General features: G+C 33.6%; 1 protein-coding gene across 4 annotated transcripts in view; it reads left to right on the forward strand.

The window, feature by feature from the left end:
* The window catches only part of Syx1A (Syntaxin 1A), a 71,879-nt gene that overhangs the window by 41,924 nt on the left and 13,782 nt on the right, over positions 1–16,173 (forward strand). The gene's annotated exons all lie outside the window — the stretch shown is intronic.

Consider the following 16,173-nt stretch of genomic DNA (forward strand, 5'->3'; position numbering starts at 1 on the left):
AAGTGACTAGTTTATCTGAATGAATCTTCTCAGATCCTTCTCAATATGCTATGATATGTTTATAAAAATTACTACAATCATCTCATATTTAATACTTGAGGCATTGATTTCTGTTTGCTGTAATAGCAGTAAAAAGTAGTTATCCTAGTTTCGTTAGACAATTGAATCTTATGGGTGAATATTTGAAATTTGATTACTTTTAAAGGGTCGGTCTTACAGGCCCATGCATTTCATACCATGAATAACATTATTGTTTGGGTTTTCCTGTAAAGGCTGCCCTGAAACTTTAAGTCAAAATCAGTTAGAACTTTGCATTTCTGTTGAACACACACTTTGACTACAATACATGGCAGAATTTTGGGGTTCATCTGTTTTCTCATGTGTGGAGTTGCATTTCAAGATGTCTCGAGTTGACTTGTGGATTTCGTAATGGAGAATAAGTGGATATGAAATTTTCTCCGGTGAACCATTGTGTAGATATGAGAAATTGATTTCAAGAATACTTTTTCCTAAAGGCACATATTTTTTATTCCCTTTTCATTAAAGAAAAGTTTTGTTTAGTTAACACAAATTTTTGGGGTCCCAAAGCTTGTCAGTGGACAATCTGACAACTTATGGTCATAGCAATATTGTTCTTTTATTGCTTGTACATTTTAATCATGGTAAAGTATACATTAATGAGGATTATGGCACCATTTTTAAGTTGAATCCTCATTCTTTATATATTTGTTCAAGAATGAAAAATCGGGAAAATGAATGTCGAACTAATGTTCTAAAAGTTAGGTAAACAAAAATAACAAAAATTGCAGCCTTAAATAATCTGAATCTCACCTGATTGGAATGTGATATTACTGTATTTAACATGTTTTCCAAGGGTCAAGTGTACACCCTTGGCACAAATTACAGTATTTATGCTCTTTTCCTTTGGAGTAAGACATTTAAGGAATTCCTTGGTAGTGTTCAGTTTTGACACGGTTTACTGGAATTTCTGTGCTATAGATCTTCATCTTGGCCTTTCCTCCATAATTTTCTTGACAATCTCTCCTATTCATGAATGTATATATATATATATATATATATATATATATATATATATATATATATATATATATATATATATATATATATATATATATATATATATATATACACACACACAGTATAAATATACACAGTAAAAAAATTATAATTTCAGCTCATTAATCTGATTAAACAAATTTTTATAAATAAACAATTTATTCTTTCTATTTGTTCACAAATAAAAGTATTTTTAATATTGTATGATATTCTTTCATTTATTATTTCAACGGATTTTGTTACGTAAATTCACATTCTACTGTCCTTAGTCATGGTGTTTAAATGCTCTTTGTCATCCCAAGGGCAGTCTTAACCTCTTTTTAGGCGACAAGTTTCTCTACTGATCTCCTTTCCTAACAATATCTTCTCATTTGTATCCTTTCATTTTGTTAATAACATTTTTTAAGTAAAGTACTAATTTTGTTTTTCAACTTTGATGATTGTTTAATTTTGTGTATGTACTTTACCCTTTTTTATCTTTACTCTTCTTCTACCCTACTGCAGTAACGTTTCCTTCTTTCTTCTGTTTTGAAATTCGGATTCTATTCTTCCAAAAGTCTTCCTTTTTACTCATACTGTATGTCACCTGTTCCCATCTAGAATAATACTAGACACCAGAGGTTAATGACATGAATTGGAAGTGGAGGAGTGACATGCCAGAGGCTCTCTATTTCTGTCTCAAAGTAGAAACTATTCCATATCCTCTGAACATCACAAGTCAGTGAGTAGGAGGATGGATATGCATACATTAAGTGAGTACTTTATAGAAATAAACTTTAATATCATTTCCATTAATTTCTAAAAACCTCCCTGGATGTTCATATTGATGACTACCACCCACTGATGGATTTGGCAGGGCAATGAGAGAAAGAGATAGGTCATTTATAGTACTAAAATAAACTAAGTATGGTATAGAATGATTAAAATAGATCAACTGGTCTAGAATAATGGTAACACACCATTTCAAAATATCGTTTGAAATTCGTAACTTAAAGTTGTTTTTCTAATAATATTTTATATATGGGACTCGAGATGTCTTTAAGATTATCTTTAGTTTTTTATTTACCGTATATGACCCCAACACAATATAACTAAAACTAGAATTTTCTAAAAATAAGAAAATATATATTAACTGAACAGAAGGATTAATAGACCACATTGCCAGCAGCCACAATAGGATTTAGAGGCTCTAGAACTAGCCCTCACTCAGAGAAAAGCTCTGGATAATCATAAACGAACAAACACTATAGGACGTTAAGTCCAGCAATCTTGATAAGTAAACCAGGATTCTTCAATATGGTGTTTAGTGTACGCGGAGTTTAAGTGCTATTAAGCTGTCGCTAAAGCTCAACAAAGTTTTTTTTGCAAAAAAATAGGTGTAGTTTATCAAACTTTCAATTTGAAATAACATTGGTTTTCTGAACTGTGGACAATTTAAAACTCAATGCCACAGAACAAATTGGGAACACTACCTGTAACATGTTGTTTTGTCCGGCTAATACTGAATGTCTCTTGATCTTATGCTCCCAAAATCCACCTTGAAAAATAGTGCTTGTACTTTATTTTGCGTTAAGTTGAAGCCAATGCTGATAAGTGTGTTTTAGCTGTGAAATCTTTAAGTGAAACATTTTCCAACAGGTCAAAAGTGGAGCATTTTGAATACTATAAAACCACATCCAAATTCCAAAAATGAGACATAATTACTGTAGGCCTTTCAATACAGAAAACCCTAAATACATCCGCTATAATACCTCTTGATACCTTATTAGACTAGCACAAGTAAAAATAAACATTCCATTGTCTATGATACAAAATAGTGTAGATTGTTTTTTAGAATCTATAAAAGGCAATCTAGAGGACTAGATTCTGAGAATGCAACGAATAGTTTCTAATGTGATTAGATGTTGCATAGATGGGTCTGGATAAATCACCTTTGAAACTTGTTTTCTAAGTAGATTGTTTTTGTATGGTCACTTTCTCAGACGCACTGTAGCGCAGATGGGTTTTGGAGAGCCACAATCGGAATGTGTAAAAATCTAGATTGTAAAGGCATTATCTTTCAGTGTAAGCGTTCTGGAATAGGTGAACAAAACGATACTATCTTTTGCTCAGTGACGTCACATGTTTGAGCAACCCCACTATTTTTAAATTTTTAGATACTGTATACAGTACTAACGAATATAGCTATCTCTCGTTTGGATATTTGAGAACAGTTTGCTGGTGTGTCCTTATCATCTTCTACCCCGCTATAGACAACTAGCTTAGTCTTTTCTGGAGGTCCCCAAACTAAAAGCAAGTCTTTGCCCTTTACACTGGAAGAATACCTTTCCATGATAAGAACTGGGAGGTACTGTACAGTATTCAAACACCTCAACGTTTATTTATATCACAGTTCTATCTCCTGTGTAGTAATTGCGAACAGATCCAGAGGAAGGCATCTTAAAATGACTAAATCTTCTCACTATCTAGAAGGTTGTGTGTCTCGTACTGATGTGATCCTCAAACTAAAAGCAAGTCTCATTTGCCCTTTACACTGGAAGAATACCTTTCTTTGGTAAGAACTGGGAGGTACAGTATTCAAATACTTCAACGTTTATTTATATCACAGTTGTATCTCCTGTGTAGTAATTGCTAACAGATCCAGAAAAAGACAACTTAAAATGACTCGTACCGATGTGACTGAGAAACTGAAATAACAATTCATCCTCTGGCATATCCTTCACTTCTTCCAGTTAACTGCTAGTTTCTTATTACTTTACTAGAGGCATGTGTCTATTGAAAGGAAAGAAAATGCTATATTTTTTCCATTTTACTGGTAAATGATGATGAACAGAGCTGCTAGAGAAGAAGCAATGTGAACTCCGGGAGGTACATAGCAATAATACTTTTCCAAAAACCAGCTTCCTTATTAAGACGTAGATTTGCATTACTTTGGGAAACAGCAGTATAATAAGAACAAGGGTACATGTTATATAGCATGCAACCCTCATCAGTATTCTGCCGAGATTAATGAAAGTTTGTTAAGAAAGTCTTTATGTAGCAATTAAATTTTAGAAATTATGATAAATAACATATTCAACTTATTTTAAAGCATTGATTTTAGAAGTAACATTTTTGTTTCATCAGGATTTTCTAAATTTGAGTATCACTTCATTAAGAAATATATAAAAAATTAACATCCATTTAATCAAGCCAGATCATGTATAACAAAACTTAAATTCTTTTGGTCAGTCATTAGAGGCAATAGTGAAACTATATTATGATGATGATAATTTAAAGAATATATAAAGAAACAAGAACAAGCACTCGTAACAATTGAGAGTCATCGTACAGTATATTGATACCGAAGTTTATATTATTATAAAAGGGAATATGGTTTGTTTTATATATACATGTTTCTCCAAACATGTATACAGTATAAAGGTACACTTGGTGGCCCTCCTGTATTAGGATTGAAAATAATGTCTAAATCTATTTGTACTACAAATTTAGTTCTCAATTCAACAAATATTAAGCTGGTAGATATGCTGAAATATGTTGGATCCCTGCACTTGTAGGCATTAAGGGAAATGGATATGCATATGAATAAGGCTGTAAAAACTATAATTATAGTGATTAGATCAAATATACCCTGACCTGTCCGATTTATTACCGTCTCTAAAATCCATCGTACTAAATGAATATACATGTACTAAATGAATATACATTGTGGGATAAATCTGACAATAATGAATTTAAACAGGTTGATAGAATACCAGGTTGAAATATAATATCCTGTCCTCAAATCGGTGACACCCGGACCCATGGATATTTAATGAATAACCCACAATCTAATCCCAGAATGCAGGCGAAGCAGAACAGAGCTTACATTGATACATTTTTTTATGATTGTCCAGTTTTCAACCCACAAATTTGTTCAGTCTTCAAAATTTTCAATTTATCCAATCTACCTGATCGACATTGCTCCTTTTTGTCAGCAATAGATTTATATCTTTATATCTCAAAACCCTTTTCTCTCCAAAACGGATTTTGAGCGAAGCGAAAAATCTATTTTTGGGTCAGATAGCCATGTCGTCCTGATGGAAGGTTCCTTCAGTAGCTTCCTAAGGGTATAGTCAAATATACCATAGGAAGCTACTGAAGGAACCTTCCATCAGGACGACATGGCCTGAGCCCAAAAATGAAAATTACCAGAAACTTCCGCCATATCAATCTGTTATGTGGAAAGTAATAGGTTTGGCATCCTCTCACAAATTGATTGACTACTCTTCTGTTGTACAGCATAATAGAGCCTTTGAAAGCCACCAATGAAGGTGTAATACCTGAGGAAAATGGAGAGTTAGAAGCAGTCCATAGATATCTTTCCTCAGCAAAGTCCTTGCTCATCCTTGGATAACAGAACTAGCTGACTACCGAGACGTAATACAATGCAGTCTTTTACAGAATCACAGTGATGATTACAACCGAGTAGTATTTCTTGGTGCATCTTAGGAGGATTGAGGGTGGTGAAGCAGTCCTGTAGCTGTCATTTACAGGGCAAAAGACTCTGTGGTCATCATTGTAATTTCCTTCTGTTAGTAACTATTGGAGTTTGTCCACTGGTGATCTTAAACACGGTCGTCATGGCTTATGTCAGTCTTGGAGGTACTACTATTTCTAGGGTTCATAATACAGGAGGAATTGTCATTGCTTTCTTTATCGACAATTCTTTCTGAATCGATGCCTAATAGATCCATATTAGATTCTATTTTACATTTAGAGGACTATGTTCATATACTGTATGATTCAAATGAAGTTGCAATAGCAGTTTTGTTTATTATACAGAAAGTATAAGACTGCATATATAGAACTCATCTTTAAGTTTGTTTTTCATAATTAGGATTTTCTCAAGGATTTTCTTTGTTACTTACCAAGTTCTATATAGAATGTTTCTTGAATCGAGCATAAGTATGCATTGACAACACCTAACAACCACATAGGAATTTAAAAATGGGGTCTATCAAGAAAGTATACTTTTTGGTACCTTTTTTTTTCAGAACATTAAAAAAAAAAACTGCTGGTGTTGGAAATTCTTGGGTACGTAATGCTACTTTTTGCTTTCAATTCTCCATTGAAAAAAAAAAAAACGAGAACATTTGGTTTTATAAGAATGTAAAATGAAAGCATATTTGAAATAGGAAGTTGAAAGTTTAAATTGGCTGCACAACAATACTGTGATCCCCTTCGGTCAATCTTAAATGTTTAAGCCTGACATTCTTTTCTTACTTATGAAATGGAAGTATTTCATTGTTTATTTTTTCAAAGTTTATGAGGGAAAAAGAAAAATGCACTAAATTGATCTAAGACTTTTTTTTTTTTATACAACAAAAAAATATAAGGTTTTCAAGAGTTTTATAAAGATGGTGCACAAAGGGAAATGAAGATCCAGGAAAAGTAAGTTCAACTACCGTGACCGCATCAGAAATCCAGTGATTATTGTAACATCTGTAAATCTCATTACGTTCAATAAACACTTGATTTTATGGACTAATGAATTAAAACAACTGGAATTCTAAAAAACAAAAATCCATAATGTTGAAATAATTCAATCATATCTTCGAAATGGGCATGATTGTTTGACGTATAAATATCAAACTTATAACTGCCATGACTGAATACTGTACTTAAATCTAGATTGATTGATTAATTGATTGATTGATTGATTGATATATTTGAAGTTTTCTGGCATCCTGACATCTAAGGTCATTGACGCCGAACTTAAATCTAGAAAGAATCTAAAGAGGTCAGTATTGTAAAGGAGCACTCACCCTTAAGTTCATGATCCTATAGAACTTGTTGCCCCTGATGACATCGTTAACTTAGAACCAATAACAGGCCAGGACAGCAAACAGACTTGATTCAAATAACAAAGCAGACGAGCAGGTAAGACCTGTGCTTACATCCCTCATTCCCAAGGGGATAGAAAAATTAGCGTTTGAAGGTGAATAGATTTAATAGGCCTTACCTAGAAACCCTTGATGAATACTCTTGGTATGGCCAATAATTATTTAGTGTGCAATTCATCTTTATTCCAGCTCTAGAAAGAACACTATATAAATACAGAAAGCCAGTGATACGAGACATATTTCTGACATTACTATTATGCTGAAAAAGTGGTTAGAACGGATAATATAAATCTCATTGGACGAGGTTGAATCAAGTATAATTAGCTCACTGATATCATCAGCAAATTGTAAGAATTAGAGCAAATAATAGTAATTATGGCTGTCTGCTAAAGAAGGTGATGAATGCAAGAGTAGATGGGAGAAGTACAAGAGGAAGGCCAAGGTTTGGGTGGATGGATGGAGTGAAGAAAGCTCTGGGTGATAAGAGAATAGATGTGAGAGAGGCAAGAGAGCGTGCTAGAAATGGAAATGAATGCCGAGCGATTGTGACGCAGTTCTGGTAGGCTCTGCTGCTTCCTCCGGTGCCTTAGATGACCGCGGAGGTAGCAGCAGTAGGGGATTCAGCATTATGAAGCTTCATCTGTGGTGGATAATGTGGGAGGGTGGGCTGTGCCACTCTAGCAGTACCACCCGAACTCGGTTGAGTCCCTTGTCAGGCTGGAAGGAATGTAGAGGAGACGTCCCCTTTTTTGTTTCATTTGTTTGATGTCGGCTACCCCCCAAAATTGGGGGAAGTGCCTTGGTATATATGTATGATAAACTACTCTGCTGAATTGCACAAAATGTAGAAAATTATTGAAAATAAGGTACAATGCCTAAGTGCTAATAAGGTGCTCATCATTTAGTCAATAACAAAGAAATTCTGGTAAAACAACAGGGTGAAAGTTTCTGTTTTCCTTCATCTAGGCATTCAAAATCTTTCATCTAGTGCAACTATGAGATTGAATGGCCTCCCCTGTCCCAGTGCTAGGCCATATGACCCAAATTCCATAATCAATAACCCTATGAGCCTCACCCATGCCTGCCATCCATAATTAACAAAGATGGTAAGGTTATATTCACCTATGAAAATCACTCTCGTATACGAAACCTGGAGATTTTAAGTCTTCAGTGTTTTCCTTAGGCTACTGCTACACAGATATCATACGTTTTCAGCCAAATATGAAAAAAATTACTCTCAAAGACATAAAAATAGTTGAAAGCGTTAGTAATTATTCAAGAGGAAATATGCCATGCAGAAACATCATGTAACCCAGATCTATAAATCCAGTATAAGCTATTTAGAAACACTCAATGAGGAAAGCCAGATTGAAGACAAAGCAAGAAGGAACTTAATAATTTACAGTAATACATAATGAATTTAAAAATTATAGGAAATCATAACTCGTAAAAGCTAAACAACTGATCAGAAATGCATTGAAACTCTTTATACAAGTTTGTAGTACAAAAGTTACTGTTACCAATAAGAGTGAAGGAAACCACAGATATATCTAATACAAAAATCCAATGTAAATATAAATGAAGAGAGGAATTTACTCTAGCATCAATACCTTTAATTACCTTTTTAAATAATATAGTAGGGGCCTACTACTATTCATAGTCTCATATAAAAAGCCATTACAAGTATGTACGAAACATATAGCTAGGTTATAAAATTAATAACCCAAATTGTTATAACAAATAAGTAATGAAATATAGAGCAACAATAGTCTTAGCTTGCATTTGTATGGAAATTTACATATGGTAAATCTAATGGCTAACCTATGTTGGTATATGGAAAATGGTTGTAACTAAAGTGATTAGTATGAAATTTGTGGGTGTAGTTTGGTTTTATGTACTAAAGTATACACAAACCCATAGTGATAAGCAATTCTCTATTGTTAATGAATACTTGAACTAGATCATGTAAGCACAGCAGGAAAATTTGTCAGAAAATAAAACGGATTTTGAAGCAAAGCGAAAAATCTATTTTTGGGTGAGATGGCCATGTTGTCCTGATGGAAGGTTCCTTTAGGCAGCTTTCCCTTAGAAAGCTGCCTAAAGGAACCTTCCATCAGGACGACATGGGTTGAGCCCAAAAATAGATTTCCCAGAGGGGAACGAAAGTGTGCCCTTTAGCAATGCTCCCTAAACTTGTAAGGAAGTGTCTTGACCTGAACAATGATAAAGGTCTGAGCGAAGTAGCACCCTTGCCAGTTTGGACATGATGTACTCTGTTTGGTTCGAGTGGCTTAATGTCTTTAGATTTTAAAGAAGAAACGCATATCGTTAACCAAGCCGACATGTACGAAAGGTATAGGATAGTGAAAAAAAAAGGAAACTTTGCCTCTGTTCCCTCTGCCTTCTTGCTATCCAGCCTCTTCTAACTTTAACTAAATGGTGCAACTAGTCCTATTAGATTCTTCCTCCGGTTGTACTTAGGCACTCAATGGGCTCACAGGTGCCAGAGTTTGGACATAGAGCCCTAGTTCCTAAATCTACTTCTAAAAGAATTGTGTGGTCATGTGGATAAATTTTTGCCTCGGTTATTTAAGCTATTGCTAGGCTTTATTTGAGCAGTCGTTTGCCTTTACAAGACTTTAGAAGAATATTGTATAATTTTGTCAATATTAGTGGGAATCCCGCCACTGAATGTTCATTACAGAATAAAACTCAGCAAATGAAGTTTTGAAGTGTCCATCTTTGGCTATTTTTTATACTTTTGATAAAGTGAGAATATATTGGCAGTTGGAAGGTACCAACAGGTTTGGAATCCCTAAAAATGAATAAAACAAAGGCAAAAAATATGCCTGTGGTTAGAAATAGAAAGGAGAAACATGGTATAAAAATGATAGTGCAATATTTTATTGGTTTATTGAATTAAAGAGGATTTACTAGTTATTAAAGGATTGAGGGTCATCAAATTATGGTGTGGGGTATCCCGTTCCATGAGCTTTGTTTAATTAGAAAAAAATTATTGTTTAAGCAACAAAACATACTCTTAAAGATGAGGGATGAAGGATAAGGAAGACTATTTAACCAGTATACAGTAAGAAAAATTAAATATTCTGTAGTAATACCATCTAATGGTTCTTTAAAAAACCAGTACCCTGTAAAAGAAATTATACTAAATAAATACTGCTAGAATTTGAAATTTCCCATGTTATTCGATATTAAGATTTAGCCTACACCTCAGATATGAGCGCTTGCTTCTGGTTCAAATTTCAGATCCTATCCTAGCCTGCTAAGCACACAAAGTGGTTTGGACATTAGAAACCCAACTTGACCTAAAGAAAAACTTTCAGTATGATGATCCATCGACAAAGATTTAAAAAATAAAGTTTAATGCAGTTATATTAATGAATACTGAGAACATGTACAGTAAATTGTTATGCATAGTGGTTTCCACTTGCATTTTGCTCATTCCTCGTATGACATCATGCCTAAGCTTGTTTGATTAAGGTGAAATCTGCGAGCATAATAATTCATGAAATCCTGCAGTTGATTGAAGATTTATCTTGCAAAGTGCAAGAAAAGTTTATATGATAGAAGGTAGGTAATATTTTCATGGTCATCACATGAATCTTTAAAAGACATTAACATATCTTTTAGAAATTAATATTTCAAGGTAATCAAGAAATTTGGTCTAGAGCATATGTAGTCAATTGACGTTTCTTTAGCAAAATGCCTAGGGACTGCATTTTGCCTCGCTCCTTGGCAAAATGTAGAGGAATGTGATAAAAGACACCTATGGTATTATCTTTGGCCTTGGTCGGGCATAGATCAGAGTTTTAGAAGTACAGTAGTAAAATAAATCTGAATATCCAAGCACAGTAACCAAGTATGTTGTTGGTGTGGTTGAAAGGCTGATTTTTTGTTTTCTTAATGATGAAGGCTGTAGGTACTCGAGTCGTGTTTTTTTTTTTCGTCGTTTTGAGTAGTAAAATTGTATCCAATTATGGTTAATCCTGAGTTTGCGATCACTGTGGAAAGATTTTTGGGCTTTGACATTTCCTGCACTTTATGTGTGATACATCACATCAAAGTTATTGTTGAAAGGAGTTTGATAACAAAATTGGCATTGTAAAGTTACTTCCAGTTCTGATCCTTTATTTGGTATATGCATAGACATTTTTTATATTCCCAGATGGTGAAAATATAATTCTCATATGTATATCCTAATTTAATTTACTTTCGACTAAAGCTTATCATGTGACAGCTCCAGTTGTAAATATTGTATGCACAAAAAAACTGTTTTTGTTTTTTTATTGTTTCAAGTCCGTGATGTTCGCTTGATATGTTCGATTTACTTTGTCTTGTTAGATTAACATAGTGAACCGTGTGTCTGCGGACGTTTTGTAAATAAAATGTGGTTAGAGTGAATTTCTCGTGATTCTTAAAGTGCACAAACTTTTTAAAAGTAGAAAGTTGGCATGATAATAGAACAATCACGACAAAGAAATGAAATCCGGATATTGCTGAAGACGTTCTTATCATGTCAGTCTACAGCCTGGCTGATGAGTGGAACATAAATTTTCTCGTAATTAGTCTGTGAAGAAAATGCATTTACTGTATATGGAAGGAATAAAAACAATTACCCATTATTAAGAGTAAATCAAAATGAAGAAGTGGTTAGTCCAGAAATGAAAACCCAATGATCACTCTAAAGAACATTTTAACCATACTCATCTTCCAGGTGTCAAAGGCTTGCCTGAGGTAATCATTTCTTATGCACCCTTACCATCTGTCATATCTTAGTCTTGGTAAATTAGGATTGATATTAAAGTTAAAACTACAAATTAAACTGCTGTAGTTGCAGCTTTTCTGGCATGATGGACGCTTAAATTTGAGAAAGCCTAGTTCATTCGGTAACCAAAGATCTGGAAATGGTAACCTCGTGCAATTTTACACTCGTTAAGTTCCTGTGTTTTTTAAATCTTCTGATTACTTTACCGTTTTTTCTTCCTCTTGATAACCTTATCAGCTTTAAACATTGCCATTTATTTTGTTTTCCTTGAATGAAAGAGCCTGTATGGATTTGCCAACCCTGAGTATAGGAGTTCACCCCATACGCAGTCTTGCTTGTTTGTGTAACGGTGTGTCTTGAACTCTACTTTATGTCAAAGTCGAGGTAATATTCGTGTAAGGCCAGTAATGACTTCTTAGGATATGAGGTTATTAAATTTAAGTGGCTGGATTGTATATCCTTCCTTTCATACTCTATATTTAGACATTTTCAAGGCATCTGAAGAAGAAATTCGCAGCCTTGTACTATCATTAGCATAACTTGGATACCACAAAGGTTTTTGAGGCGTGTAGCTCAGTCATGTACTGTACTACATATGCATAATGGTTTTGATATTTTATGTATTGTACATATCGTAATAGGAACAATCTCATTTTCTATTGTATTAATGTACAGCTTTAGAGAACAGGCATATTATTTGCTGGTACTATTTATTTTTCCGTGATATAGGTACCTAGAATATATTGTAAGTGACTCATTCAGATCTTCCAGTGAACAATATTAGAGTAGGAGAGTCATATTACTATAAGATATCTGTATATTTTTTCTTATTTTTAGGTCTGGAAATGCTGGAGCTTTAGCTGACTTAGCATTTTTCCAATTAAGATCAAGTCTATAGTATTGATCACCCACTAATTTTCGAATAGAGGTTGTGTAAATGTTTAACACTTTTTGGGAATTGATGGTATATTGCCATTTGGTGTCCTACACTAAATGAATATTTGACAAGTTAGTCAACTATACTGGTCATTTTAATGTTTGACAATTGTTGTCAAAGAAAAATAATGCAGTTTTTATCTAAGATTTTCAAGCGAAGTATCGCTTTGTGTAAGGTGGAACATTTTCCTTTTCATGCTTAATGCACGTGATACTTATAGGAAGTGGCCCTTGAAATTTGTAAGAAAATATCTTTGGAAAAGCGATTTGATTCATATACGCGTGTTTTTAAAACTCGTATTTCAACTTTCAATTTCTTGTTGATGGCCATAGTTGTTGCAGTGTCAGTTCTCTCTCTCTCTCTCTCTCTCTCTCTCTCTCTCTCTCTCTCTCTCTCTCTCTCTCTCTCTCTCTCTCTCTCTCTCTCTCTCTCTCTCTCTCTCAATGCTGATTTAGTATGATTTTAAATAGGATTTCAAGGATTGTTAAAAAATGTATTTTATGAAAAAGTTTGAACTTTTTATGCTTTCTTAAGCATGCCTTTATTTTGGAAATACACCTCTTTTGGACAATTGACTTTTAAGAATTGTCATTTCTACCTCTTGGAGACATTCATTTGCCCCATATTTGTAAATAGTTATAGTTTTATTTAAAAAAAAAAAGAAATGATCTTAAGATTGTCAAATTATATTAAACATGATTGGTCATATCATAATCAGACATATCTTGTATGAAATAGATAGGATAATAATTACATTGACACCTCTCTTAAATCATCCAGAGGTTTGAAATATGTGCTCATTTACTACTGTGTACATATTTCGCTGGTTTTCAAACCACTCGCTACTACTCTCTTGTGAAATAATGAATGGTATTTGGTACATTTACTATGATACTTTTATCTTTTCTTATTTGGTCCCAAGTGTCTCCTTATTTTGATATCTTTGAACTCTTAATGTTTGATCTTTTAGCATTTCCTAGATGTTCCATCCTCGTTCATCTTGTACTATGTAACACTATGATTTTCAAACTGACGTAATGGCATACACAAACAGACCATCAAATGTAGCGTTGAAATCATTTTCCTTTTTCGGTGGGGTATTGTATATTGTGTGAGTGGTTAATATGCAAGTATGTCTTAGTCTCCCTAGTCGACCCCCCCTCCACCCCCAAGTGCCAAACAGTCTTGCAAGGTAGATTCATGTTGTCTAACAGTGGAAACATGTCTGCCGCAGTATTAACATGATAAGGAGGATGATGGTGAAGGTTAGTAGTAACTTAGGAATAGTAGCATCAAGGGAGGCGTTAATTGCTTTGTGGATGGTTTTGGAGAAGGTCAACGACCTGACATCGAGTCTGCAAATGTGAAGTGACCACGGAATAGTGAGTAAGAAATTCGTTAGTCAATATTACACTGACCACAGCATTATTATCACCTAGTGCAAATCATGTTATTTTTTTATGTACCCTATGTTTTTTTATTGTATGAATAATATTTATTTGTTTATACATACAGTATAAATTGGTGGAAGAAATGATTATCTACGTGCTATATACAAACCATTATTTAGTTGTTCGTTAGTATACATGAGTTTTTGGCATTGTCGGATATTGATGAAGTCCTTATAGCTATTGTGGTAAGAAGAATGTGTTTATTTGAAGTCAATAATGTAATTTTTTATTCTATATAAAAAAAGAAAATATTATGGTACTTCTTAATAAATCGTGTCAATTATAAATGAAAACTTAGTGATGAAAAACAATCTTTTTCAACTTATCTTACTTGGCAACAAGTGGTTTCAAAATGTAACTATAGGGACAGGGCTATGTGATTAAAGGATTTTTGTCAATAAATTGTCTAGTAAAGAACGTAAAGTGTATTGAGAATGTTATCTACTTTCTGTCATTGCTTCATTAGTTTTTAACATTTATCGTTTTTAACTTGAAAACAACAGCAAACATAGCTGAATTTTAAGAACACTTTTTTTCTCACTATAATAATTTACTTGAATCTGAGTACAGTATACAATACCGTTCATATTCTAGCGTTCATATATTTTGTAGACTTCAGTCAACCATCATATATCCGGCAAAAGTCGTAAAACTGTGGGGCTTATACCAAAGCTTACTAAGAAGCCCAATATAGTATTCTATCCAACTGATGTGGTGCACAAGTTTTCTTTATTGAAGGTAAAGAACTGTATGATGCTGTGGTCATATCATAAACCAATGATTTTAGTGGAGCCTCGGTTTACCTACAAGCTGTGTGTAAAGTATTGTAAGAGAATGAACTGCGTGTAAAAAAGTCAAGCATTGCTAATGAAATAAAGTTATACTTGTGATGAAGCATGCTCTTATTTTCATTTTAATTGTCGTGTACATAGCATATATATATTACAATGATTTTTTTATTATAGAAAAATTATGTTTTCTTTGGAAGATGTATTAATTTTCTGTGTGTAATTTATACAGACCCAAAGGATGCATGTTTATTGAAAAAAAAAACTGTTTGATTTCAATACTCATTAAAGAAAACCAAAATAAAGGGTCAAGTTTCATATGGGTTATGGTTCTGCATTGTTATAAATATTAGTTTTAGGATGATTATTTGTAATGGTAATATAGAGATGAAACCAAAGTGTAATGGAATGTGAAGCCCTTTGAATATTTCAATTACCGAGGGCAACCAAGAATGTGGCATGTCTAGGGGATGTTCAGTTGATTTATAGCTCAGCTGGTGAATGTCCATAGAGTAGTAGGGATCCAAGGGAGGGAAAACCTCACCCCTCCGAGATTCTTCCCCTCAGACGACACCTAATGGTATTGACTTGCATATCTGGCTTTGTCCGAGGTAAGTGGTTGTTGTAAGTTCCCGTTGATGAGAGTTGCAGCACAAGTCTCTCTCTCTCTTTCAACTGTTTCCTCCCCCTGTCTTTTTCTTCCACCAAGTGAGCATAATGAAGTGTCTTTACCTGATGTATGTTTATTACATGTCAGCATCTTATTTTACTCAAGGTTGAGTTCTCAGTAAATCATGCAAGAGTACAGTTTTCTTTTTTCTAGCTCTACCTATCATTTAGACTTGCTGTTGTTTGCTTTGTTGAATTTGAATAAGGAACTCAACCTTTTATCTTTCACAGGAATTTTGTATTGAAATGATTTCTGAGCATTTTCAATTTTTACCTTATTAAAATGGTTTAGGACAACCATGATATTTATGCATAATTCTGTTTATTTATCTATTCACATATTATGCATGAACATTACATGTGTCCCTGCATGAGAAGATTATCATTATTTCGTGGTTGATATACCTCACTCAAATATTGTCTTATTGCTCTCTTTTCATTGATTACTTGGAATATGATGATTAAGTTTGAATAATTTATTATAGTAAAGTACAGTATATAGATGCTTTAGAATTGAATTTCTTTTGTTGATTGAAGCTCATATAAGATTAAGTATTAGGGAAAAGTATTTGACATATAT

The sequence above is a fragment of the Palaemon carinicauda genome, chromosome 4, assembly GCF_036898095.1.
Source record: "Palaemon carinicauda isolate YSFRI2023 chromosome 4, ASM3689809v2, whole genome shotgun sequence".
NCBI classification, from domain to species: domain Eukaryota; kingdom Metazoa; phylum Arthropoda; class Malacostraca; order Decapoda; family Palaemonidae; genus Palaemon; species Palaemon carinicauda.